The 27,101-nt window shown below is 38.8% G+C and overlaps 2 pseudogenes across 1 annotated transcript; one reads left to right on the plus strand and one right to left on the minus strand.

The window, feature by feature from the left end:
- Window positions 1–123: 123 nt before the first annotated feature.
- LOC143547814 (uncharacterized) lies at window positions 124–881 on the minus strand (annotated as a pseudogene).
- Window positions 882–18,170: 17,289 nt separating this feature from the next.
- On the plus strand, window positions 18,171–20,097 carry LOC143547815 (serine/threonine-protein kinase PCRK2 pseudogene; annotated as a pseudogene). Its single transcript, XR_013137848.1, has 3 exons — window positions 18,171–18,527; window positions 19,601–19,849; window positions 19,945–20,097. The product of XR_013137848.1 is annotated as a serine/threonine-protein kinase PCRK2 pseudogene (transcript).
- The last annotated feature ends 7,004 nt before the right edge of the window (window positions 20,098–27,101 follow it).

Raw genomic sequence — 27,101 nt, forward strand, 5'->3', positions numbered from 1 at the left:
AAGGTTTTGGTGCTTGTACCATGCCAAACCGTCAAACTCCGAAACCTAAGTATCATGGAAACCACATGCTGAATACCATATCATATAATAACATTGGGTAATGGTACAGTACCGGAATGGTTTTTAACCACCTGGCCTGGTCTGTCTACTAGGCTCAAGGAGTTGTTTGAATAATGCCATCTTTGGGACATTCCAGTGCTCTACATGCCTGTAGGAACATTTAATTTAATATACAATAATAATACAAGTTTAATTAATATCATATGTACGTATGATGACTTGAATTTAGACATTAATTCCATTACCTGCATACTTTTCCTGTTTCATTGCTAAGATAATACTCTGTGTAACCTGTAGCTGTATTCCAATCCCATTGTTAATAATAACAAATTTATTTATATATAGCGAGCCGAATGTAGCAACCAACCTACCTGAAAGAATAGGTTTCCATGGAAACACCATAGTGCAACTGAAATCCTGAAAATCCTCCCATTTGACGAGGCTCATGTTTGATTTGTGAATGAGAGAGCCAAAATTAGTACAGTTTCTTTTGAATCTGTGTAGACCTCTAAATGAACCATGCGAATTCACAGTCGTCTTCGTATGCATCAAGAGTAACGAAATACGACCTCTCCTTTGATGGTTTCAACTCCACCACCAGTTCCAACCTCCTCGATGCTATTATTGCCAAGGAGCTCGGACCCATACCAAGCGGTTTTCAGTATTAGGTTGCTGTTGGATGATGAATCACCACCACCTTCACCTGACTTATCTCCTCCTACTCGGGTGCATCGGATCATCGTGCGATTCAGTTTGCGATCTCGTAGGAGGCGTGGGTGGACACTGACCGAAGCAGCAGGACAGAGTGTTGTGGTAGCCATTGATTTCAGCCAAACTTTTTCTATCTCATTTGTTTTCTTTTCCTCTATTTAACGAGTCAGGAACACAATTTACTCTAAATTTATTTCTTTTCTTCCTTTAAAAAATCCTTTTGAACACAGTAATATTTTTCTTACCTTCCATTACATTTATTTTTCACCCTTAAATTAACTTGGAAACAGATCGTAAGTGCACTTTACAGTAGAAACTCGATAAATAAATACTCGATTATTTAATAAACTCTCTAAGATAATATTTTTTGCCAGTCCCGACTCGGGGATAAGGTGCTAAATTAATAATTTGCTAAAATTATAAGATAATACATTTTTGATAATTTTTTTAGACCCCATATAAAATATAAATTAATAATTCATTATATATAGCATATTACATGAATGATTTATAAAGGTTTCTTGAAAAATGACTCAATTGTCTTTTGATTTTTGTTGAAATCAATTTCCCCATGAATCTCGTCTCTAATTTTCCTTAGCATGGTAAGAACTTCTGGTGTTGTCTACTCATAGCTCAACAAGAAATTGTTCAATGTGATTGCCGCTTTAATAGCTTCGTTTCACGAAGGGGGCTCCATTGTAGAAATTGTTCAATGAGATTGAAGGTTTCTTTCAAATTGGGCCGTTCATTTGATATGCATTCATTGTATACAATAATTAAGTGGAAGCTTGAAAGGTGATTGTAAACTAAGTATTCTACTATAAATTAACAAAATATTAATTAATGTATAAATTAATAATTATTAATTTAAAAACTCTTTTAATTAATAAATTTTGGTGGTCCCAAGTGTATTATTTTATAGAGTTTCTACTGTATATCGATATAATATTATATATGATCTTTTACTACATTAATAATGTGTTCCCAAGATTCATTTAAGGAGAGAAAAGAAAGAGCAAGGAATTGGGAGAGAAAAGAAAGAGAGAGCAAGAAAAGCGTGTTAGTTTAGTTTTAAGTTTTTGAGTGTAATAAAAAAAGAAAGAAAAAGAAGGGTGCATTAGGAATTGATAGGCAGTTAATGTTATACACAAACAGTTTTGTCATAATCTCTTCAATTTGAAAGGATGAATATATAATTAAATTTTCCAGTACTTTCTCTTCTTTTCTCTCCCTTTATCTCCTTAAAAATCTCAAAAACATGATTTTTTTCAACTTTTTCTTTCCTTTCCTTCAAGACTCAGGAACACACCTAAATGAACATATAATGATCAAGATGTCAGCTAATAACATATTATACTATATAATATATATAAATATAAACCTATAGCTACAGTATACTTTGGAGCTTGTCATTTTGTATCCCTTTATGTTTAATACCCGAGTTAGTCCTACTGAAGTACAATTATTTGAGCAAGTTGTATAACCCTCTGTTGTGAACATGTGCTTAAGGTTTTAAGCCACATATTCCACCACTCCAGAGCTTCCCCCTTGAACATTTGTGCGGTGTATTGTATCTTTTCTTGCTCGGAGCATTTGCTTATAATCACGATCGACTCCATCTCCTCCAGCTTTCTCAAGGTCGCAATGGCGCCCTTATCGCCATAGAATTCTTTCGGTCCAAAATTCTTGAAGTCTTTAAACGAGCAGCTTTCGATTTAAAGTTTCTTAAATTTGTATCTAATGCCGCCATCAACATTAGATTCATGAATGCTCTCCTCAAGATGCAATGGATTAGGACGAGGTTTAGATTTGACGGATTTTTGGGAGTGTTCGGTGGAATGGGTTTGTTTAGTTTCGCTTTTTCGAATCGATTCAACTCTTACGGTTTTTGCTATCATTTCTTGTATTTGTGCCATATATTTATCAGGTATTTGTTTTTGTTCTTGTTCTTATCTTTAGGTGCACGGTTTTCTGCTTCCATTCGAGAAGCTTCAGCATTACTTTGATTCGACATTCTGAAATTTAAATTACATTCCTTTCTTAACATACATTGTACACATTTATTTATTTTACAATTATATATATATATATATATATATATATATCCTTAAAAGATATATATTATTCATTACACAAACACACACACACACATATATATATCCCTATCCATACGAGAACGTTTCACCGTCCTTATTTAAAACACATAAACATTACAAACAAACATCGCACATTCCCTCTTTTCTTAGTCTTTCATAAATTTAGTCTCCATCTTGGTCATCTTATTGCATTTACGAAGAAGCTTGTCTCATATCTTCTTATTTTTGTTTCCATCCACGGCTATCTTATTCCTAAGATCACCAGTCTCATGTAAGGCCCTATCAAGATGCTCTTCTTGAGATTGCGGGATCTCATTTGGGTATCCATACCGAGGTGGCGGATCGCGGTACCCCATCATAACGATGTCGTAGTGGTTCTTGGCGTATGGTGATGATGTAACGTCAGACGGGTAATTGAAGAATGCTTCAGCGGCTTCATTTTTTTGACGTATCTCATCCGCTTGTTATGCAATTGATGGAATTTTTCCTTGATACGGTGAGAAGCTTGGCGGCAGGGCCGGCCTTTAGGGAGGCCAGGGTGGTCGACGGCCCCCGGCCCGACACCCTGTTAGGCTCGAATTTTTTTTTTTAAATTTATATGTATTTTTATGAATAAGATGTATAATTAATATTTAAACCCAATTACATAATAACTAGTTTGGCTTAGTGGCAAAGAGGTATTACTCTCAACCAAAAGGTTGTGGGTTCTAGTCCCATTTGGAACATGTTTAAGCTTATTTTTATATAAAACATTTTTATACAACTCAAATCATAACCAAGTATAGCCATTTAAAAATTTGATTGTTTAAAGCTAACAAAATACTCATTTTACTTGAGGCCCAAAGAATTTTTTGCCTTCGGCCCAAAATTTTTTTGCCTTCTCGGAGCGGGGCCTGCTTGGCGGAGACTCGCTTCTGATTCTTTGAAGGTATTGTACATAGGGGTCTACGTATCCATACCTTGGATTCTTGTTGAAGAATGGTTGCACACATCCTTGACTTGGTGGGCAATCACAATCTGATGGTTCTTCCGTTGGAGTTGTTACCGCTTCAGTGATTTCTTCATCTTCTTCTGGATCTTCTTCCTCTGGATCTTCTTTAAGGTCTTCTTCTTCCATCAGTTTTGCAGTTTCAGCCACTACAAGATGTAGACGTTAGCTCTCATAAGGTTGAATGACTCTCATCTTGGGCTTTCGAGAGGGACCATTGTAGGTGTTGGGTTGAGAATCAATGGAATCGTATGCAGAGGTTCAGGTGTGCCATCGCCTTTGATCGGAGTGGCATTGCATCCAGTCGGAAGAGTCGGACTCGGGCTCCTCCTTGATTTGCTTGTTGGAGAGAAATGCATATGACGGATGAGGATTGGGAGGTTGATACGCCGGGATGTCAGACGGGTGATACGTCGGGATGTCGGACGGATGATACATCGGTATATTTGATGGATGATAACTTGAGTGTCTTGGGGGATCGTTCCTTTGCATCAGTGGATCATCAAGTAAGTTGATCGGACATTGTTCAGTGCCGGGAAAGTACATTGGTGTGGGCCGGTCGATTGGGTGATCTTAGTTGAAGAAGTCTTCGTAGTAGTCCTCACTCATATTGTATTTTGGCATGGGTTGGGGATTTTCGGCCTTCCTTGCATCGCGCATGAATCCTTTGATCACTTTCTTGAAAGACATCTATGGGTGGGTTACATTGAGAAGGGATAGAAAAAGTTACCAACCAATCTTATCCCTATTTAAATAAAACAAGTAATAAAATTTTCCTATTCACTTGGATTGAAGCTTAGGTATTATTAATTAATACCTAATTCGCTAAGATCGAAGGCTCTGATACCAACCAGTCACACCCCTTTCTTAGGCCTGGGCATGCGACCAACACTTGGTACCACTTTTGTAAATAAATCAGAGTTAGCGGATTAAAGCGGAAAATATGTTTGCGTTGATTAAAATATTATATTTATATTACAAAAGACGAGATTATAAAATACCCGTTAATTGTTTTACAAATATTACTTGTTTATACAAAACCACCATTTATATTTCAATATTTAACAAAATGATCTGAGTCATCAGATCGCCTAGATGTCACTTCGTCCTTTCCAAGCGGCTAATCTTCTTTACCTGTAAAATGTTTAGAAAATACGTCAGCAACACATACTGGTGAATAAGTTGACGTATAAAATATTTTCTTTACTTGATTACTCCTCGAGACATAACTTAGGTCCGGCCCATCGTGGCTTAGGAATAATCAAGTTTTAAAACAAAACACAATTATAAACTTAAGTTCTACACAAACCACTCAACAAACACCGCAGCATTCGACATTACTTATGTACCATCAGTATACACATGATCACCCTCACTCGGACGTAACTTAGGTCCGACCCATCGTGGCAGAGGGTGTGGCGCGGTGTGCCCACCGACTTTTTAACACATATGTAAGGATCCAAACAAACGTATACGACAGCCTGAGGGCTAGCAATTACTTTTGTTTATAATGTTTTAGAGATACGTAATCTCATGTAATCAATTTGTTTGACACGTTTAATACAAGTTTATAAAGTTGGGCGTATTCACCTTTCTTTTGAAATGATCAGCTTCAATACAATGACTGATTATTCCTTGCTATCTCGCATCTATAGTACGAGTATAACCTTTTATTAATACCATATCTTTAATATGCCTTAAGATTTTTGGTCTTGTTTGTATAATATTTACCTCAGTTATATTTTCTTTTATGAACCTTTAGTTCAAATACTTTTCTTTATTTAAACTTTTAGTTTAAAATATACTTTCTTTTCTTTAGCAAGTTATATCTTTAGTTTTACTTGTTTTACTTTTCTTAAATACTACGTTTCTTCTTCTTGAAGAAACGTATACTTTAATTTTTCTTATTATTTAATAATAATAATAATAATAAATAAAAATAACATTTATAACAAAGAATACTTTATATATACCTTTCCTATTTTTATATTTCTTTGTTATATTTTCTTTTATTTATTCAAGGTATCGAGTATATCCTCGACTTAAGGTTTTAAGCCTTTTTAATATTTCAGTATTATTTTAATCAGGCATTATGCCTACCTCGTTTTGTTTATAAAACCCTAGTTACTTGAGCAGCACTTCGATGCTGCTTTGTTTCTCGAGCGTCTTGATAAACACCTTTCTTCGACACGTTTATCGAGGTACGTCGTCCTTCAATCTTGCTTGACACGCACTTCGAGACGGGTGTCGACACGTCTCCTTGGTGGCACAAACTTCAAGATAATGTCGTCGGTATTTTGCACGTACTTCGAGATAACTTCAGTTTGGCACGGAAATCAAGGAAACGCTTGGCACGCTTTACGAGGTTTTAGAGAGAGGTATTTCTAGAGAGAGAGAGAGAGATGTATGAAAGTTGGGCGTAGCTGGAATGAGGGCTGGACACCTCTATTTATAGACAAGATCTGGGGACCATCGCGATACGCAATGGTCCCTTGATCAGTCTGTCGCGTATCGCGACGTAGGTCTGGTTAGTCATCAGTAGGGTTGCCACGTGTGGACATGTGGCGGGGCACATGTCACGCTTGTCAGACCACGTCATCGCGATAGGTGTCTTAGGGTATCGCGTATCGCCCACCGCCCAAATATTGGGTTCTGGAATAAGCCCTTCGCGATACGCGATGGGCTTGCCTTTTGATCCGTCGCGTATCACGACGGGACAGGAAAACAAAATTTCACTTTTGGTCCTTGGACTTTTAGAACTTGGTATTTTTGACCCGATATTTTCATGATGTTACACCGGGTATGAAAAAGGACGTGACACTTAACGTCTCAAAATGTCTTACATGCTCAAAGGTTAAAGCTGAACATCAAAATCCTTTGGGTTTACTCGAGCAACCTCCTATTCCTGTTTGAAAATGGAAAGACATTGTTATGGATTTTATCATCAAATTACCCCCTACTCAAAAACAAAATAATAGTATTTGGGTAATCATCGATCGATTAACCAAAATGGCTCACTTCATCACGATTCAAGAGAAGTACTCTGTCGAGCAACTCGCTCAAATCTAGGTTCGTGAGATTGTATGCCGTCATGGTATTCCATTGACCATTATTTTTGATCGCGATGCTCATTTGACCTCCCGGTTTTGGAAATCACTGCAAGAAGCTTTGGGTACTCGCCTTGATCTTAGTACCGCTTATCACCCTCAAACTGATGGTCAATCCGAGCGTACAATCCAAACCCTTGAAGATATTCTTCGATCTTATGTACTCCCTCCGTCCCATTATAAGTGTCCTAGTTTGACTTTTCAAGTCAATTTTTTGCAACCTTGACCGTAAATATTTTTGTTCGTGTAAATATTTTTGGAAATCACTTAATTTAGTTTTGTTACCGGGCCACCGTTCCGGGTAGCCTATTGTTGTATATAAAATTAAACATCTTTTTAGCATCAAATAATCTCTAAAAATTGCAACTTCTATCAAATAACATAGCACAGAAGGCTACTTATCATAATAAAATACAATTTCAGGTAAACCCAAGCCTCAAACGAAGAAACAAGCGAAAAGACGAAGAAAACACAAGTAAAGCAAGAAACACTCCCCAATGCTTATGAACACAAGAAAAGACAAAAATCTACAAGAAAAGAAAAAAAAACTGTGAACAAAAGCACGGGACCGTGCCTCCTGACCATGGGGCCGTGGTCACCCTCAGGAAAAAGACCAAAAAATTATGGCACATATCAATAAAAGCACGGGGGCGTGCCTACCTAAGCACGGGGTCGTGATTTACCCTCCAGACTGCCTATAAATAGTGGCTCATGTTTCATTGATCAAGTGTGCCTTGAAGAGAATTCTATACGATTTTCACTTATAAAAACACTCACTAACACTCATATTGAATATCTAGTGAAGAGTTTGAAGGCTTGGAGGCTATCATCATCAACCATCATCATCATCCATCCACCATCATCATTAAGAAGGAAGATTCATCCACATTTGGCTAGATTGTTCTAGTTTAATCATGTGTTTGTAATCATCATCCATTCTAATGTTCATAACCATGCTCATTATGAGCTAAACTCCATTTACCATCTAAAATCTATGAAGAAGCTTTGTTTTACTTGATGATTATATAAAACATGTGGTTTAGTTTAGTAAAATACATGGTTATCTTGCAATTATCTTTTGATGAGAAATGTTTCACCATCTTAATTCAACAATTCAAAGTTGGTGATTATCAATTATATTGACAATCGTTCATGATCGATTCATGTTCTTGAAAGATAGAAATACTCTGATAACTTATTGAAACATGGATCCTTATATTGTACTTAGAAATGATGAGATATAAGTTATGATCTATTTCTCTAGTTTTGGTAATTCCGATATAGCATCGCTAACGCGATTGCTTGGGTTATCATACTAGTTAAAGAAATCATATGTTAACGAAATGTGTAATTATAACCTACTTAAATTAACCAAGAGGAGATTTTGTGACTAAACTATAACCACCCGAAGTTGTTAGAATTGGTATTTGAGAAATCGAAGTCAATCATAATCTTTCTACTTTATTAAACTACTTGTCAACTCAAATTGACATTCTCGTGGTAGCATGACATTATGAAAGGGTCGAATTTAAAATGCGCATGCTACTTTCTTTTATGTCATAGGATATGCTCACTTATAAATGAGGGGCTATTCTACCATATATTATTACGACAAGTTTATCACATGTTTACTTTATAATCATCAAGGATAAATGGAGTGGATTCTTGATCTTAGATGGTAACCTTCATATAATTGAACTACTTGTTTAGAATTTCTCGTCATGGTCACCTATATATTATATATAAGTATTTATATTTTATAAAAATTTCAAAAATCAACCCCAAAATGATTAAAACATCCGATTAAAGTAAAACGATGATTCATTATTAGAAACATTTGTGTCCACGGATCGATACTTGGTTCTTACCAATACTATTCTACATATACGATAGGTACACTTGCCTATTTTGTGTGTGTTTAGTCTTTGTAGAAATCACTTTTATAAATTTAAAACACGATCTTGTGCAAAAAGTTTAAATCATCCCATCTTTTATTTTTTCACCACACGCACAGCAAGCATCACCTATCCGCTTGAAACAATCCTCTTTCTTGTGTACTTCATCTTTCCCGAATCTATTTAGAAGATCGGACCAGATTTCAAAAGTTGTTGTAGTGAATTAAACGTTGCTCCTGGTTTCTTCTTCCATAGCTGTTGTGACTTGTGAGCCATACCTTCATCATGGCATCACAACGCATCCATAACATGTAGTCAGGTGAACTTTTGTCGGGTTTCTTGAGAGAACCGTCAATGTAACTCACCTTATTTTTGGCAAGAGAAAGTTCATCATCTCTTATGACCAGTCGGAATAGTTATGGTCATTGAGGGTATTGTTTATGTGTCGTTGTTTAGGGAAATCTGAGGCATAAAGGTAGAGTGATGAATTGTGATCGGGATAATTTGTTGTGGGTCTGTTTGCAGGCGAAGTAGGTGTCTCCAACCATGGTATACACTGGAAAAAAATCAGGGTTTAGGATTAAGAAGGTTGGGTAGGTTTCTTGATCGATGAAAGCTCTGATGCCAATGAAGAAATCAATGGTGCCAAAGGATTTTTTTTATTATGTTTTGATCCAGCATAAAATAAAGCAGGTCAAGCCCTTTAAATACAAAGAGAATTATAAATGCAAATAAAAGACAAACTAGAAAAGATCGACTTAAACAAGGAAGAGAGATCGAGATAAAAATAGGTGGTATGTATGCATATTTGAATTCCAATAAAAGATGACCGATATATCAAGAGAAGGTGTAGCATAAATGACCATTTGATGAGGTTCAGGTGGTTGTGAAGCTTTCCAAAGGGTTATTGCAGGTTTTAAACTCGAATGGCAGTTTATATAACTATTCTTTTATTTTTTATTGTAACTTTTAAGGGTTTTAAACGAATTTATGTTAATTTGCATAATTGGTTTGATTGAAGTTGAATAGTAGAAGACTGATAATGAACATAAACGTACCTAAACAAACAGATTATCGAACATTTAGTTGTTCGCAAAAGCAGTTGAAGCCACATGGTATCTGTTCATGTTCGTTCAATTAATTTATCGAACGAAATATCTTGTTTATGTCCATTTATTAATTAAATGAACAAACAGAAACGAACTTCCTGCATAATTTCCGGTTCAATTACATCAACTCATTTCGTTAATTGCAGTATTTATAGATTTCAATGTTTATGCTGATAGCTTCAGGCTAGGTTATGCTCATTCATTAGTTTTTATATCGGTTAGTGTTATCCATTTTAGTGTAATTAGATTAGCCTTTTAATTATTTTAAGAATTGAAATAGTCAGGTATGGAAGTGTACATTTATTTGATCTTATTATCATTTAAGAACCATATATGTACTTAGTAGCAAAGCTCCTAAGCGATGGGGTTCCTAGGGGGCAACACCCTTGGTGAGGGTCTGGGGCAGAACCCCTAGTAGCGGGGTCTAAAGGACGGTAGCCCCTGGATGAGGTGGAAATTTAATTAAATATTAAGACATATATTGCTTTATTTATGGAAAATGCATTAGAAATTTATTTAATTAAATTTTGTATGCATTTTGTATATCAAAAACAGAGCATATTATATGAATTTGAAATTGGGATTTTGGTTTCTAATACTCTCAACTTTTACTCGTTGGACGTTAACACTTCTAACTAACAATTTGTCTCCCACCACTCACAACTTGTAACTTATTTTCTTCTATCACTCCCGAACTTAACGAACCCTCTCTATTAGATTTGTTTGCTGACATGGCATGTTTTTTTGATGTGGCAATCATATGTGGCATTTTTTTAAAAGTTGCGGGTCCATGAAACCACCTCATCATCTTCTTCAAAAAGAACCCTAACAACACCATCCAAAAAACACCTTGCACTTCCACCACAACCACCCACCCACCCACATCGCCTAAAACAACTGTTGGTAACACCAACACCGAAGTACCACCATTCATTTCCCCCAAATCATGAACTGTAATTTCAACCACCGCACCGGGGTTTATTAAAACTAATCAAACCAAAAGGAAGAATAGATTGTTACCTGATCTCGAAGCCGAGTTGCGGTCACCTGAATCAAGCTCACTGCAATGGTTCATAATTCGGTCGTCTCTTGCAGTGGAGTACGATACAGTTCTTAAAAATTCGTTAATAGCGATGGTTTTTCAGTTTTAAAACTCGCCGGAAATCGTCTGAAATCATTATTTTGCAGTGGAAGAGAAGACAAAGAGACGGTTGGATTATGAGTATGTGATGAGCGTGAGTCGCTATTTCACTCGTGGCTCGATGAGTCAGCTCAAAAATAAACAATAAAAAGCAATCGAGTGAGTTAAATCAGGATTCATGTTGAGAAAGTGGGACGAGCGGCCGCCAAAGGTGTTTGAGGTTAGGCCGGAGTTGCTGTTGAGATCTTAGTTGTGGTGGACAGTAGTTGAAGTAAAGGTTGGTGACTTAGGGTAAATGAATGGACAGTACTTGTGGAGGAAAGCAAGGAGGCGGCTTAGTTGTGGTGGACAGTAGTTGAAGTAAAGGTTGGTGACTTAGGGTAAATGAATGGTGGTGGTGTTACAAATGATGGTTCCATGCAACAGGGGTGGGTGGTTGGGATTAGAGGTTAGGGTCTTTTTTTTTGAAGAAGATGATAAGGTGGTGTCATGGACCCACAACTTTTATTAAAAATGCCACATATGATTGCCATATCAAAAAAACATGTCATGTCAGCAAAAAAATCTAACGAAGTTAGGGTTCATTAAGTTCGGGAATGATAGAAGAAAACAAGTTACAATTAGAAATGGTGGAAGATAAATTGGCAGTTGAGAGTGTTATCGTCCGACGAGTAAGTTGGGAGTATTAAAACCAATATCCCTTTGAAATTCAAATATGTGATAACTGCTCTAGATCATACGATTGCTATTCCAAGTTTACATAAACTCTCTCAAAATTCCATACTTGTTTCTTGCTCAATTCAGTATGAGTTTTATCCAATCAAAGCATTTCAGAACCACAAATAGTTTTGATCTTAAAGTGTAATTATGACTCTAAAATTTTCCAAGGATAACCCATTTTCTTTTTTTTGTTGCAATTTCCCAAACAGTTAGTGTGGTTATAAACTTATGATGAATTGCTTTTAGTACTTTACAAATATATGGTTAACGGAAGCGCACATGATCATGTATGATGTATCTACAAAATCAGAAACATCTCTCAGTTTAACTTATTTACATGAAGAAATTGACCTTCAGGTAAACATGTTAGTTCCCATATTTATCCAAATAAGAGAATATTTGTAACTTTAGATGCTTAGGGGAGGAGGTGGTTTCATTTCCATCACCTATCACATTTAATGGGATGGTGACGCCTTACCCCAACCAAATCCATCACTAGTGATGGAATTTAGTAGGGGTGGTGGTGTGGTGTGATAAGATTTTTGTTTTGTTTTTTTCTTGCAACTTAAAAAATAAAAATAAAATATTTTACTAGAACATAATACAACTAAAAAATTAGAATTAAAACATAAAAGTTATAATAAACGTCTACTACTCGTCTGAATCCGGAAATTCCAAACCTAAAGAACCTATAAGTTCAACTAGATCCTATCTCAACGATGGTGAATATTGACATCCCGCAAGTCTAATTGCACATCATCGGGAACAGGAACTTGAGTAGGAGGATCCGGTACCCAATCTGGATAAATTGCATGTCCATCTTCTTTTATTAACATATTGTGTAATATGATGCATGCATATACGTAGCTAGAGATCGTGGGTTTTTTCATTGCACGAACCGGTCGACTGAGTATGCACCATCTACCCTTTAAGACACCGAAAGCTCTCTCGACATCTTTTCTTGCCGATTCTTGCAACTTCTTGAACGCTTTTTCATTGTCCTCGACAGGAAACGAAAAGGCTTTCACGAAAACAGACCATTGCGAGTAGATACCATCGACAAGATAGTAGCCACGTCTGTAATATCTCACGTTGACAAAATACGGACAGAAAGGTGCGGTACCATCTGTTACGCTCTGAAACAACGGTGATGTGTACAAAACAGTGATGTCGTTGTTTGAGCCGGGAACACCAAAATAAGAATGCCAAATCCATAAATCATTTGGCGCAACCGCTTCAAGTGAGATGGTCGGTCGTTTGATATCACCACTAACATACGCCCCTCGAAACTCCCGTGAACAATTCCTCCATTCGATATGTGTACAATCGATGCTACCGAGCATCCCTGGAAAATGCCATTTAGCCTCATGCGCGGCGTAAGACGTGTAATGTCGTGTCTTGTTGGTTTTCGCAGAAACTCTTTGCCAAACAATTTAATAATCACGTTACAAAAGAATTGTAGACATTCACGTGAAGTTCTCTCAGACATTTGTAAGTATTCATCGAATTGGTCGGGTGGGTTACCTGTCACTAATTGACGAATATCGGATGTGCATTTTTGAAGCGCCGTGAAACTTCGTTTGCCCCTCGCGTCGTAGGATTCTTGAAACCATTCTTCGCTTGCTTCGACGTAGGCTACAATCTTAAAAATAAAGATTTCGGCAAACGAAAGTGTTCCTTAAACGTCTCGTCATTGTATTTCGGCTCCTCCACAAAATAGTCGTTCATTAGCACTTTGTGGGCATGTATACGATCACGATCCACCATTTTTTTCTTTGGACGGCTCGGGCCTTCAAGTTCATTATATAACAACGGGAACCATTCGGCAATGTCATCGTCCGAAGACGAAAAGCTATCGGTGTCTAAGAGAACCAAGTTGTTCGGAAATTCCATATTTTTTTGTTTTGAATGAAGTGGAAGATTGAGAGTGTTTTGAGTTAGATTTGGTTTTGAGTTGAATTGAAATGGTTGTTTATTTATATTGCTTTTTTTTATTTAACCCCCCCCCCCCCCACCCCCAACGGTAATATTTCTTGGGTTTCAAACGCGTGATGGCCATCACGCTAGCACTCTCATCACGCGTGATAAGAGGGCCGGCGACGGTGTTTGCCAAGCCATCACGCGTGATGGTTGGGCATCTAGCTCCACCCCGAGTCCCCTTACAAGTTACAACAAAATTAACTTTAATTTATGTAGATTATTTTACGATGTTTTAAATCTTAAAAAATGAACCTAAGTTCAACGTAAGCCAAACACATGTAAATTAATCTTGGCAAACCCATAATAAAAAATATATCTCTCCCTCTCTCTCTCAAATTCTATTTCTTTGTTCATTTCAAAGCCATTGTAAACTCGTATGTCATTTCTCTCTCTCTCTCTTACACATAAACTCCATTTCTTTATCTGTTTCAAAGCTATTGTAAACTCGTCTGTTGAAACATTGTATTCGCTTTTCTTAAGCTAATAAAATAGTCGCCGAAGAGCGAGTGAGACAGAGATTGTCTCACTTTTTTATGTATTAACCTTTCTGAGTATCGTTATGTGACACAGAGTAAGCATGACAATAATGACCATTGCGTATGATTTTTATTGAATTTCATGAAGAAACTTAAGTTAATTTACTTAAAAAATATAATTAATGATGTTAGTTTTGGTAAATTTTTATGAAGGAATTTAAGTTTGTATAGAGGAAATTAATGACCGGTTGGTATGATTTTTAGTAGAATTTGTTGATAATTGGATTGAAATTATGTTCGATTTTTATTTGAAGACGTAAATTTTGTATTTTTGGAAGATGATTCAGTCTGTAAATCAACCAAGCCGAACTGAGTGAAGGCTTCATGTCTGACTCGTTTAAAATTGAACCAAGCCAACCGGTTTCTTTTACAAATATAGCCAAAATTGAAGTGGCATAATGATAAAAATATGATGGTTGTTACCCACTAAGGAAATAATTAATATGATGGTTGTTTTTGGTTTATTGGACGGATCTAACATGCAAGAAAAGAAAAATAAATAAAATTAAGAGCTCTAGTTTTTATTGGTTCTACACACTTTTATGTATAACCAAAATTATGAGAAGTGTCCTTTAATAGAAAAACTACACATATGTCCTTCGTTTTTGAAAAATATCATGATTTATGTCCTTTCTAGTTTCTACTAAAAGGACATAAAAAGGATATAAATTGACTATGCCGAGTCTGTCTTACAATAGTATGTCATAAATTGCTATAAATCGACTAAGAAATGTTCCCTCAGTCTTGGCCTCTTGTAATCCACTCCAAGTTTGTCCATACTCGTATGTGGACAAAATTTCATTCACAACCTTTTTTTCCTTTCTAACCAACATATATTTAATTTATCTTAGCTTTTTTATTATTTATTTATTTATTTAAGACCCAAGTGAAATAACATAAAACGATTACAATAAAGTGACAGACAAATGGGTAACAAGCTACGTACATTGTTTGGTTTATTACGACATTCTTATTCTCTCTTTGTATTTTGTGTTTAGATGAGTTGATCAAACATGTTTCAAATTTGTTTTAACTTCATGCATTAAGAGGAATCAAATACGGAATATTTTTTAAGAAATGATGAAGAAAAGGTGATACGAGATATAATAGACTCGCGTACAATGAAGATGAAAATTTAAACATGTGTTTAATAGCATAAAGAGGAATGAAGAGGCATAAATGAAGTAAAAAAGTGAATATTTACTTACACGACTATAAGAGTACGTCACATGCCAATAAGTTACCGCGGTTTCATATTTATCAATTGTAATAATGGCACTAATTTGTCAAGTTGGTGTAAAAGAAAAATGAAAACATGTTCCGTTCTCCATCTATGTAATGAGATGTTTGTTTGAAAATGTTGAATTTGGTGGTTGGGTTGGGGTTGGTTTATTAAACAAAGAAATCCATGGATATGAGGAGGATATATATATATATATATATGGTCTTGCTGTTAGATATTATTTGGTTTGATGACGATGTCAAAGCTTCATCACTAAACGTTAAAAATAATTCAAATTTTAATTTATGCTATATATATTCAAAGATTTCATATATTACAAATGTTATTGCTAAAAGCGTAGTCCTTCCGCATTGTTTTATTTTTCTCTATTTTATTTCGTATATTACGTAAACGTCTTCACACCACATCAATTTTTTCATTACCCACCCCCCCCCCACCCCCATTTTTAAATTTTTTCCCTCAAACATCATGGTGGCATCGCACTTCCTCCCAAAGAGGTCTAGCATACTGGGTTTTTTACAAGACATTAATGCCGCCTTGCTTGCTAAGTGATGGTGACGCTTGAAAACTGAGCGACAAAACTTTGACGGAAGGTAATTTGGTCATTTCACCACTCATCTAGAACTTGGTCCGCAATCCCGACTAAGATGTCATATACGGGGCCATGGAGGCAGATTGTTAAATGTCTACGGTCTTGGAGTATACTCGTGTTGAGATGGATCAGTTATTTCAAAATATGGTTAAAAGTGGGAAGACTACTTGGTTTTGATTGAATACGTGAATTGGCGATTGCCCATTGTGTGATCGATTCCCAAATATCTTTTCTCTTGAAAAATCAAAACGGCGTATAGCGGCGGACATATTGTTTATGGAGAATGGGATAATTTGTGGAAGGTGAGAGTGGATGAGGAGGCCATCGAGACCGGGGAATTAAGAGACCTACTAACAATGTGTCAACAAGTGAACCTGGAGGATGACAAAGATAAAATAGTTTGGTGCGGATGACTTCTCGGTTAGGAGCTTCAGAAAGTTACTGAAGGAGGACTCTCTATTTGTTCTCGAGTATGTTTTCGTTTGGAATAAAAGAGTTCCTGTTAAGAGCATCCACAATGGTGGATGAGTAATAGTGGATGAGTAAAAAACAACTAAACGTGCCACATTATCTGACACATCAGATCATTTCAAACACAAAAAAAAACTCATTTTTCTTCCAATATTACATTCACTTTTAAACATGCATATATTCCACATAATCACATGCTTCTATGTTTTATTTTCTATAAGCTCAAATACTTTTATAAACTAAAATACTTTTATAAGTATCTTATATTTATTTCATATTATTTAAAAATAAAATAAGTTCTAGTAAATAGATTTAAAATAAAAATAATAAAAGTCACAAATAAAAATATAAAATTACATAAACAATAAAATAAACCAACCGCACGCAAACACAAAAAAAATATTAACATTTTTTAAAATTACATAAACAACAATTTTTTTATTAAAAAATTTTACCGTTAAAAAAACAAAAAGAAATTAGTTTTTAATTCAAAAAGAAAGATAATTAAAGTTGGGGTTGAAATTGTTTTCAAAATTTAAATGAAAATTTAATTACATTGAGCCTCACTTATCATGTTTACTTCCATCCAGTTTTGTGGATATACTCTAAACTAAACTATCACCTCTAATGTGTATTTATCCAATTTAGAATTTTGAACAATGTCACGTCAGAACTAAACATCACACTAGAGATGTTCTAAGGTGGGCTTTGTCGCGCCGAGGGCTATTCTTAATAGGCTACCAATATTCGTGGTGTTGTTGAAAGTAACATGTCGGTTAGGTCTTTCATGTGTCCGGTATGTGATGCGTATGAGGAAACAGTAGACCATGTGTTTATTTCTAGTGGTTGGCTCAAACAGTTTGGAGCTTGATCTCATAGGTCATAGTGGTGTAAAGTTCCTTCGATTTATGCTTTTTATGCTCGGATTTGGTGGAATTGAGTAAGTATTCGAATTCCCTAAAGACAAAGCTAAAGTATTCCACGTGGTGTGTTTGGTGGCGATTTGTTGTATACAGAAGAAATGTAATGCGTTAGACCATAATAAAACTCCGATACACGTGACCGGCTTGGCGGAAGAAATCAAAGCGATAAGTTTTTTTATCTTTGAATAAAGAATACTTCTAAAAGATTGGCTTATCATGAGAGGATTGGTGCAGGTTTTATATATTTGCTCGTTTTTTTTTCTTAGGTGGTAAGCCAAATTTATAAGTGTTTTGATATTTGTACTCTTGTTTTTTTGGTGGTGGTTTTTGTTGGTTTTCTAACCCCTAGCTAAATTTTCTAATAAAATATATTTTGTTGGTTGTAAAAAATAGAAAATAAAAGTTAATAACTTAATTCAGGTCAAAACTTTATTTTATTTTCCAAAAAAGCAATATATCTATCATATGTAAGGAAATTTCCACATTTGTAACTACCTTGCAGGTTCCTACCAATATTCATTCATTCATTCCACGGAGTTAAGTCAATGCTCAATGCTTCACTTTGAATTCCAACAACATTTTCAACTAAAACAAACAAATGGTGTTTCATTGCCGGTGTTTCTCAATCTTGTTCGACGAACACGAACAGAACAACACCGAATATGAAACCAGAACTCAAACTCAAACTCAAACAAAGTCAACTGTCACCACCGGTACCTTTCACACTGCATATTCGGATCTCAATCAACCCGTTCCCAGTTCGCATCCAAAGCCGATAGAAACCTCGAATCTGCGGGTTTTTAAAGTCGGGGAGCTGAAAACAGCGACTAGAAACTATTCAACGAAGATCGGTGAGGGCGGGTTTGGGAATGTATATAAAGGTGTGATCAAGAGCTTGGAGCATCCCTTTGATGAGGTTCATGTGGCTGTCAAGCTTGCTAAAGGATTATTGCAGGTTCTAAAATCTAAACTACTGCTTTTGTAATTTTTGGGGTTGTTAATGAATTTATGTTAATTTGGGTCATTGGTTTGATAGAAGTTGAAGGTAGATGTTTGATACCCTTAAAGTCGGTTATCAAATATAAATTAACCGAATGGTTGGTTAGCTAGATTCACTTAATCATAACTGATCAGTTTTGTCGGTTATGTTTTATTTTAATTGCAGTAGACAGTAGTTATGGATTTCATTTTTGATACCAGTGTTGTGAAACTCGGTCAACTTAGCCGAGTACTCAGCGATTACTTGCTACTTAGCTCCCTTTAGGCGATTTTCCCAACACAGACTCGTATCTAGGTGAATACTGGAACTAGTCGGAAATTAAATCGGAGCTAGTCGGCCAAAAATATTAAAGAATAAGAACGAGCCTGGTGTATTTCTAAGTTTTACCTATATTGGACTTCTTTGTATTAAGTTAACATGTCACACTCGCAGTAGAGCTCGAGTGGAGCTTAGGCTCATTTTAAGTTTTTCCTCAAAATATATAAAAGCAATAATAATGGATGTGAATTAATTAATTTATAATAAACGAGCCAAGCCCGAGCTTGTAAAAACAACTCTCGAGCCAAGCTTTAGAAAAAGAGCACGAAGCGAGCCAAGCTCGAGCCCTCATAAGTCAAAATGACCCGAGATCGGCTCGTTTACACCCCTTGTTAGGCTCATTCATTAGTTTTTTAATTATGTTTGTAGTTTCTTCAAAACAACACTCTCAGCTTATATATGTTATAGTTATTATTATTTGTAGTTTGAATATTAGAATAGTTATTAACGTTTTATCATTATAATTGTTTAGTTAGTTTATTATTAGCTGGCTAGTTTTAATGCTTTATCATTATTCTTTCTATTTAATAAGATCTGGTAATATTATCCACCAATACTGTTTTGTTCTTTGTTTTAGTTCTTTCAAACGGAAAACTAATTGAATTATTGATTGAAGTTAACAGTAGTTTTTGTATTAAGTTTTTGGTTTTTGAATCTTTATCTGTTTACAAGTTTGTGAACAATCTTGAATCTTGATTATACTGCAACAGGGGCACAAAGAGTGGGAAACCGAGATTAATGTTCTTGGGGCGGTTGAGCACCCAAATCTTGTCAAACTAATCGGTTACTGTAGAGAAGAAAATGAACTGCTTTTGGTCTATGAATATATGGTTAATGGAAGCGTGCGAGATCATTTATCCGCAAAATCAGAAACACCACTCTCGTGGGACATGAGACTGAAAGTGGCTCAAGATGCTGCTCGCGGTTTGACATATTTACATGAAGAAATGGATTTTCAGGTTAAAATGTTAAATCCTATTTCTACCCATAAAAGAAATTGTTTGTAACTCTAGATGCTTATAACTTACAAGAACATTAACTTTGATTTGTGTAGATTATTTTAAGAGACTTCAAATCTTCCAATATTCTTCTTGATGATCAATTCAACGCTAGGCTCTCGGATTTTGGGGTCGCTCGATTAGGTCCTCAAGAAGGATTCACCCATATCTCGACCAAGTATGTTTTGCACGCGGTGTTTTATTATTGATAATAATGTTAGTGATGTAAAGTTATAATTTAAGAAGTTTCTAATATTAGTGATATAAAATGTCATTAGTTTGTAGGAACAATGGGATATGCAGCACCTGAGTATCTTTCAGTCGGACGCTTGACATCCAAGAGTGACGTGTGGAGCTATGGCGTGTTCCTATATGAACTTATCACAGGTAGGCGCCCATTGGATAAAAACCGGCCTCAGAACGAGCAAAAGCTTCTAGAATGGATGAAGCCTTACCTAGGAACATAAAAAAGATTCCATAAAATCATTGATCCAAGGCTTGAAGGTGATTACCCTTTGAAGTCGGTCCAAAAGTTGTCGTTTATAGCCAACTGTTGTTTGTGTAGAGACCTGAAATCTAGACCGAAGATGAGTGAGGTGTTGGAAATGGTTAACAAACTCATTGAGGCTCCATCAGAAGCGGTTAATTCTGTTAATGAGGCTGCCAATGTCATCACGAAAGACTCGAGATTGTCTTCATACTTTTCTTGTTTCAGAAAGCCTTGTTGTGTATCGTAGCGATTATAGTATGACGATTTTACCCCTACCGACCAATGTATAGAAGCACGCTCTTTCAGTAGCTTTCCGCAGAGAATGAAGGAGATGAGAGGTAAATATGTATTTTATGAACACATATAAGTTTTTTTTTTGTATGAACATGTTAGACTTAAGTGTATCAAGTTAAACGAATACATGTATGCCAATTGATCTCGGGTCCTCGAGGTGACAGTTCATTGTTGGCTTATTGATTATAAAATGTGGCTAAGAAACTTACTAACTTAACATATATCATATTGTGTTATAATGGAGTTGACTCCAAAATGAGGTAAACGAAGGTATTTGTCGCGATGATAAGAAGATTGTTAAGAGAGGTGAAGAGGTAGGTCGCAGCAGAGCCCAGTTGGACCCGCAAGACTCACCTCAGAGGGACGTCTGCGCAGTTGAACCCACAAGACTCACCTTCAACAGGGACGTCTGCGCAAAGGCTAAACTCGCAAGACTCACCTTAAAGAGACGTCTGCGCAGAAACCAACTGGATCCGCAGGACCCACCATGCTCAGAGACGTGACGTCCTTATGCGCAGTACGCAAGCTGTTCCCGCAGGAAAAGCCTCCCAGTGGTCGACGTACTCCGTCTGTTCCCGCAGCAACGGATACTAGCCATCAGGGAAGGCTACCCGCGCAGCAAGGCTACACGCACAAGGCACTTAACTCTTAAATAATTCAGTAATGTCACCTGAAGAATGAGTGAGCAAGCCGGGAATACTCCCGCACAAAGCCGGGAAAACTCCCGCCCAAATGAGCCAGTCCGTACGCTACTGGAGGATCTTTTGTACTGTACCTGACGAGGTATGGACAAAAGATCTGACCAAAGCTGCGACAGCTCACTGACAACAGTACAACGAGCAGCATGCTCTATTACTTAATGTCACTATCAGCCGCTGCCTACTCACCAACATGTCGTAGCACGTGCATAGCCTGCAGTTGGTGGAAAAGGAATAGTACACAGCCGGCCTGGTCACTATCAGCCGCTGCCTACCCACCAACCACCAGCATGGCATGTGCGTAGCCCACAGTTGGCAGAACAGGAATACTATTCAGCCGGCTGTACCTTCTTGGAAACCTACCTTCGGCTATAAATACTCCAACACCTTGGAATGGTATGATTATCTGATATCTCCATATATTATCTTATCTTCTCTAGCAATCTCTCAATATATACACTTATATTCAGAGCAATCTAGTCTGATTCTCACGCCGGAGGGTGGTCACAAGGAGGTACCCCCCCTTCTCAGTGACGAGCTCACGGTGTCTGTTTTGCAGGTCATCGGAAGAAGAACCATCTTTGCCGGACCTAACCCCTCATGGGAAACATCTATTTAACCCCCAGATTATCCGTAATCTGCCCGGGGTCGATTAATGTTTCTTCATTGGCGTCATCCGTGCATAAAAGCTAGAACTAATTCATTTTCAGTTTTTTCAAACTTCTGGAAATATGGTTAAGGTTACTCCGTTGCCAAAGCCAGCGAGTGACCAAGAAATCCCGGTAATCACAACCCCAGCTACTGGGAGGAATACCGGCGAGCACACAAATTTTACGAACACTACCCCGGTTACTCAAGCCGGGGCAAGTGCAGTAAATTTTACGAACACTACCCCGGTTACCCGAGCCGAGGCAAATGCAGTAAACAATCCTTCACTGGGATTCACCAATACCCAGTTGGAGAGACAACAAACGAGGCTCCCCCGCCAAACACTCGATCAAGTTAAAGCGTGGGCCGAAGCACGTCAGAAGGAATTCCAAGCTGAGTTGGATGAACGCTTGCGTTCACTCCAACAGGCTGACGAATTCGGAAGCACTCAACAGCTCAACATGAGCAATGAGTGCGAGTACTCGGACGATGATTCGGAGGAATCCGACACCGACGCAAACCCTCGCCATAGGGCGAAAGGGAAGCGTAAGGAAATGGACTTCCAACCGAGAAGGAATTTTGGAGAAACCTTCAAACCAAAAAACGCGGGTAGAAACCCACGTGACTTCTCCAAAGCTTTTAGACCAACTGTTGCAAATGCGGGAACGTCCAAGTTTGCAAGGGACATTGCGGAAGCAATCGCCCCGAAGAGTGCCAAGCAGATATCCAACATCGGCACTTATGATGGTATATCCGACCCAGACGATCATTTGAACAGATTCATAGCGGGGGCAACCGTCAGCAACTGGACGGAACCCACGTGGTGTTATATGTTCCAGATGACGCTGGTTGGAGCAGCCAGAGCGTGGTTCGACCGTCTACCGGTCCACCACATCTACGATTGGGCAGACTTCCAACAGAAGTTCAGTCAACACTTCAGTCAACAAAGAAAGTACACTGAAGAGCAATGGACAATCCTCAACTGCATCCGAGAGGAAGATGAGTCCTTACTAGACTTCATTACGCGCTTCAATTCAAAGAAGCTAAGTCTGGGCAGTATTAGCGAAGATCTTGTTCGCGCTGCTTTCATCCAGGGCTCGAAAGACCCAGAGCTCATCCGCACCTTAATGGGTAAAGATGGCATGCCATCCACATGGGATGCCATCATGACAGCAGCTAAACGCTTCGCAGAAACGGAAAAGCAACTGGGTAGAGATCTTCCCCAGAGCACAAACCTCTACACCCAGAAAACAAGAGAAAACAATGTCCTTACCGCCCGACTAAACAAAAAGAGGAAGCTAGGTATTTGGCAGTCAAGGGTAAACTTCGACACCTCATCCGGCTCGCACCCTCGGTTAGGCGGAAAGGACAACAGGCAGTCGTCGAACCGGAACCCCCGGTGGACGCCGCTCACCAAAAGCGTCACCGAAATTTTCGACACCGAGAGGCTCCCATGGCCAAAGGCTCCAATAATCCGAGAGCGTCACAACGCTGATCAGAGCAAATTCTGTGACTTCCACAGGACAAAAGGCCACACCACCGACGAATGCATAGACTTGAAGGACATCATCGAGACATTCGTCAGAAATGGAGAACTCGCACACCTCGTGGCGTAAAGGATGCTGAGCAGGCCAACGCGTGTAGAACCCCAGTTGGGAAAAACACTAAAATGCAGCTACAATGTTGGAGACTACATACTGCGTAAACAACGAGATTCCGAACCAAGTGCATATCGGCTCGATGGCACTCCCATCCAAACAACATGGAAGGGAGCTCAATTACACAGTCTGCATGTAGATCAATTCCAAACTTGTAAAAGAAAAGGCCCAGAGCCACTTCTAATGGAAATGATTCTCCTTATCACATTGACGCTGATAATCTTACATTTATACTTATGAACTTTCCACACTGATATGCCGGTCTTCACCGCATACATAAGTGGGGAAGTAAGTCGTTGCGTGTGGAAGGCGGCAAAACCCGCATAAACACAAAAAACGGCCAACCTTCACGCAGGTCAGTTATAGGTAAAGTTGGGTCATCCCACTAAATGAAAGTGCTGGTCCTACCCGCACAAATCATGATAGAGGAAACCGAACTAACCTATTGACAACCGCGCGTCGAACGGTTAATTTATTCAAAACACTGATATGCCGGTCTTCACCGCATACATAAGTGGGGAAATAAGTCGTTGCGTGTGGAAGGCGGAAAAACCCGCATAAACACAAAAAACGGCCAACCTTCACGCAGGTCAGTTATAGGTACAGTTGGGTCATCCCACTAAATGAAAGTGCCGGTCCTATCCGCACAATCATGATAGAGGAAACTGAACTTTAACCTATTGACAACCGCGCGTCGAACGGTTAACTTATTCAACACTAATATGCCGGTCTTCACCGCATACATAAGTGGGGAAGTAAGTCGTTGTGTGTGGAAGGCGGCAAAACCCGCATAAACACAAAAAACGGCAAACCTTCACGCGGGTCAGTCATAGGTGAAGTTCGTTCATCCCACTAAATGAAAGTGCCGGTCCTACCCGCACAAATCATGATAGAGAAAACCGAACTAACCTATTGACAACCGCGCGTCGAACGGTTAATTTATTCAAAACACTGATATGCCGGTATTCACCGCATAAATAAGTGTGAAAAGTCGTTGCGTGTGGATGGCGGCAAAACCCGCATAAACACAAAAAACGGCAAGAATTTCTAAGGAAAAGATGAGGAAAACCTTCACGCAGGTCAGTCATAGGTAAAGTTTGGTCATCCTACTAAATGCAAGTGACGGTCTTACCCGCACAATCATGATAGAGGAAACTGAACATTAACCTATTGACAACCGTGCGTCGAAAGGTTAACTTATTCAGAACACTTAGAAAATCTCTTAAGGAAAAAATGAGGAAAACCTCCACGCATGTCAGATATAGGTAAAGTTTAGCCATCCTACTAAGTGAAAGTGACGGTCTTACCCGCACAATCACGAAAGAGGAAGCAAAACTTTAACCTATTATCTGCCACGTTGAAAGGTTACCTTATCCAAAGTACTTAAGAAATTGCTAAGTTAAACTAAAGTATGCACAAGCGAATCATATATTGTTTATGCGGCAAAACAAGTGCCAAATTAAATTATAATATGCATGAGCGAGTCGTATAACGTTTATAAAGCAAGAGTGACGGTCCTACCCGCACAAAAGATTTATATTCCATAAAAATTCAACTGTTACAAGAATGGCCGGGTATCTACCCGCCTACAAGAATATAAATCTATACAAAGACGTAAATCTATCCTAACAGTGGGAAAGGATTTAAAAGATCAAGCTTCAGGGCCACTCCCTCCAAACCCACTTGTACCCGCACCATCAGTTGGCTGTGGCGGTTCAAGGAAGGTCTTGAGAATGGTTAGCCCATCATCAGCAGCAGCAACTTCGTTCACCTTCTCCACTACCGGGTGCGGGAAGGCGGCATACTGGTTCACTGCTTGGTCATATACAGCTTCAGTATCCACATCATATAAAGGGAAGTTGGAAGGCGGGATGCCCTTCTCAACGAACCCTAGACCAAGCAGGAAGCCAGCCTTTTCCCCATCCTCATGAGAAGCGTTGAGAGCTGCGCTCATGGCATCGTCATATGATGTGTCCGTGAAGACCCGATGCACAACCTACAAAACAAAAATACAAGTATCAAAACCTTTTCTAAGTACAAAGAAAAGCGTAAAGATATTATAAAGCTATGCATACCTGCGACAACGCTTCTAGTAGAAGCCATTCCTTGGTAACCAGAGCCTTCTGGAGGGCAGCTTGAGCTTCATTACGGGCGCGTTCGGCTTCGTTCTTTGTAAGGTTGGCAAGCAACACATCTTTGGCTGCAGCCTCTTCGACGCCCTTTAGCTTACGCTCAGTGTGGTCAAGCACCCCCCTCTGGTCCAAGATCTCTTGGAGCTTCTTGGTATCTTCCATGGCCAAGGCATCATGAGCCTGCTGGAGCCACTCTAATTTGGCTTTGAGCTCCTCATTCTCAGTGCGTAGACGCTCAGCAACAGCTTCAGCCTTGGTGGCCCTCTCAGTTGCGTTCCGTGCAGTTTCCTTAGCCAACCGAAGCTGTTCATTAACAGCTTGGGTAGCCTTGGAACGGGCCTCGAGACGGGCCTGAACTTCAACCTCGAGGGCCTTGAAGGCCTTCTCCTTCTCCGCAGCAACGGCGGAGAGTCTCCTGTTCTCCTCCCGGATAGCCCGCGCCTGAGCTACTTCTTGGATACGAGCCGCCTTTAACTTGTCGTTTTCACGACAAAGCAGCTCGACGCGCGGCTGCATCCGGGCAAGGAGAATTCGAAGCTTGTTTGTCAGCCTACCCTCTTGGTAGCTCGACATAGCTTCTCCCAGTGCACCACTGGGGGCGGCGTGGCGCGCCCACTCGACGCAATCCACAACCGTCCGAAGGGTGGTTCCCCGGCGGATGTTCCACCGCGGAACAAACACCTCATTCGAATCCGACACTGCAAAAACAAAAGGCAGTTAGGAAAAGATGATAAAAAACAAAAATATATATAAAAAGGCCAGAATAACCCTACGCACCTGTAGGGTCGACAGTAGGCCGGTAGCCGCCAAACCCATCACCCGAACCTAACGGATATCCATCCAAAAGGTCAGGGGACGAGGTAGTCGCCGGCGCCGGAGGCACGGTCGAAGCCGCTGCGGTAGAGACCATCGGAGGTGAACTCACTGGAGGTGAACTCACAACCGTGGCCGCCGCTGCGGAAGAACCCGCAGAAAAACTCACCGCCGGCTCAGTGAAGGACGCCGTGAATATGGCACTGACAGCCGGCGGAGATGACGTTACAGTTGGAACAGTTGCCTCAACAGGATGAGCAACTGAACCAATACTGCAAGCAGGCGCAGTCGCCTGGGTCATCGCCTCGGGTAGGTTGACCAAACCTACCGTCATGGGTCCAGAGGTGCTCCTCCCCGCTCCACCCTGGAATGCGGTTGCATCCACGCCTGCATGAAGACAACATATTTAAATATAATGGTGGAAAGATATGAAGTTAAAGTTAAAGTTTACACTTACGAGTCCTCTTGAGCTTGAAGGTG

The sequence above is a fragment of the Bidens hawaiensis genome, unplaced genomic scaffold (genome assembly GCF_021521415.1).
Source record: "Bidens hawaiensis isolate Kalapana, Puna unplaced genomic scaffold, B.hawaiensis_p1.1 tig00014833_1, whole genome shotgun sequence".
NCBI lineage: Eukaryota > Viridiplantae > Streptophyta > Magnoliopsida > Asterales > Asteraceae > Bidens > Bidens hawaiensis.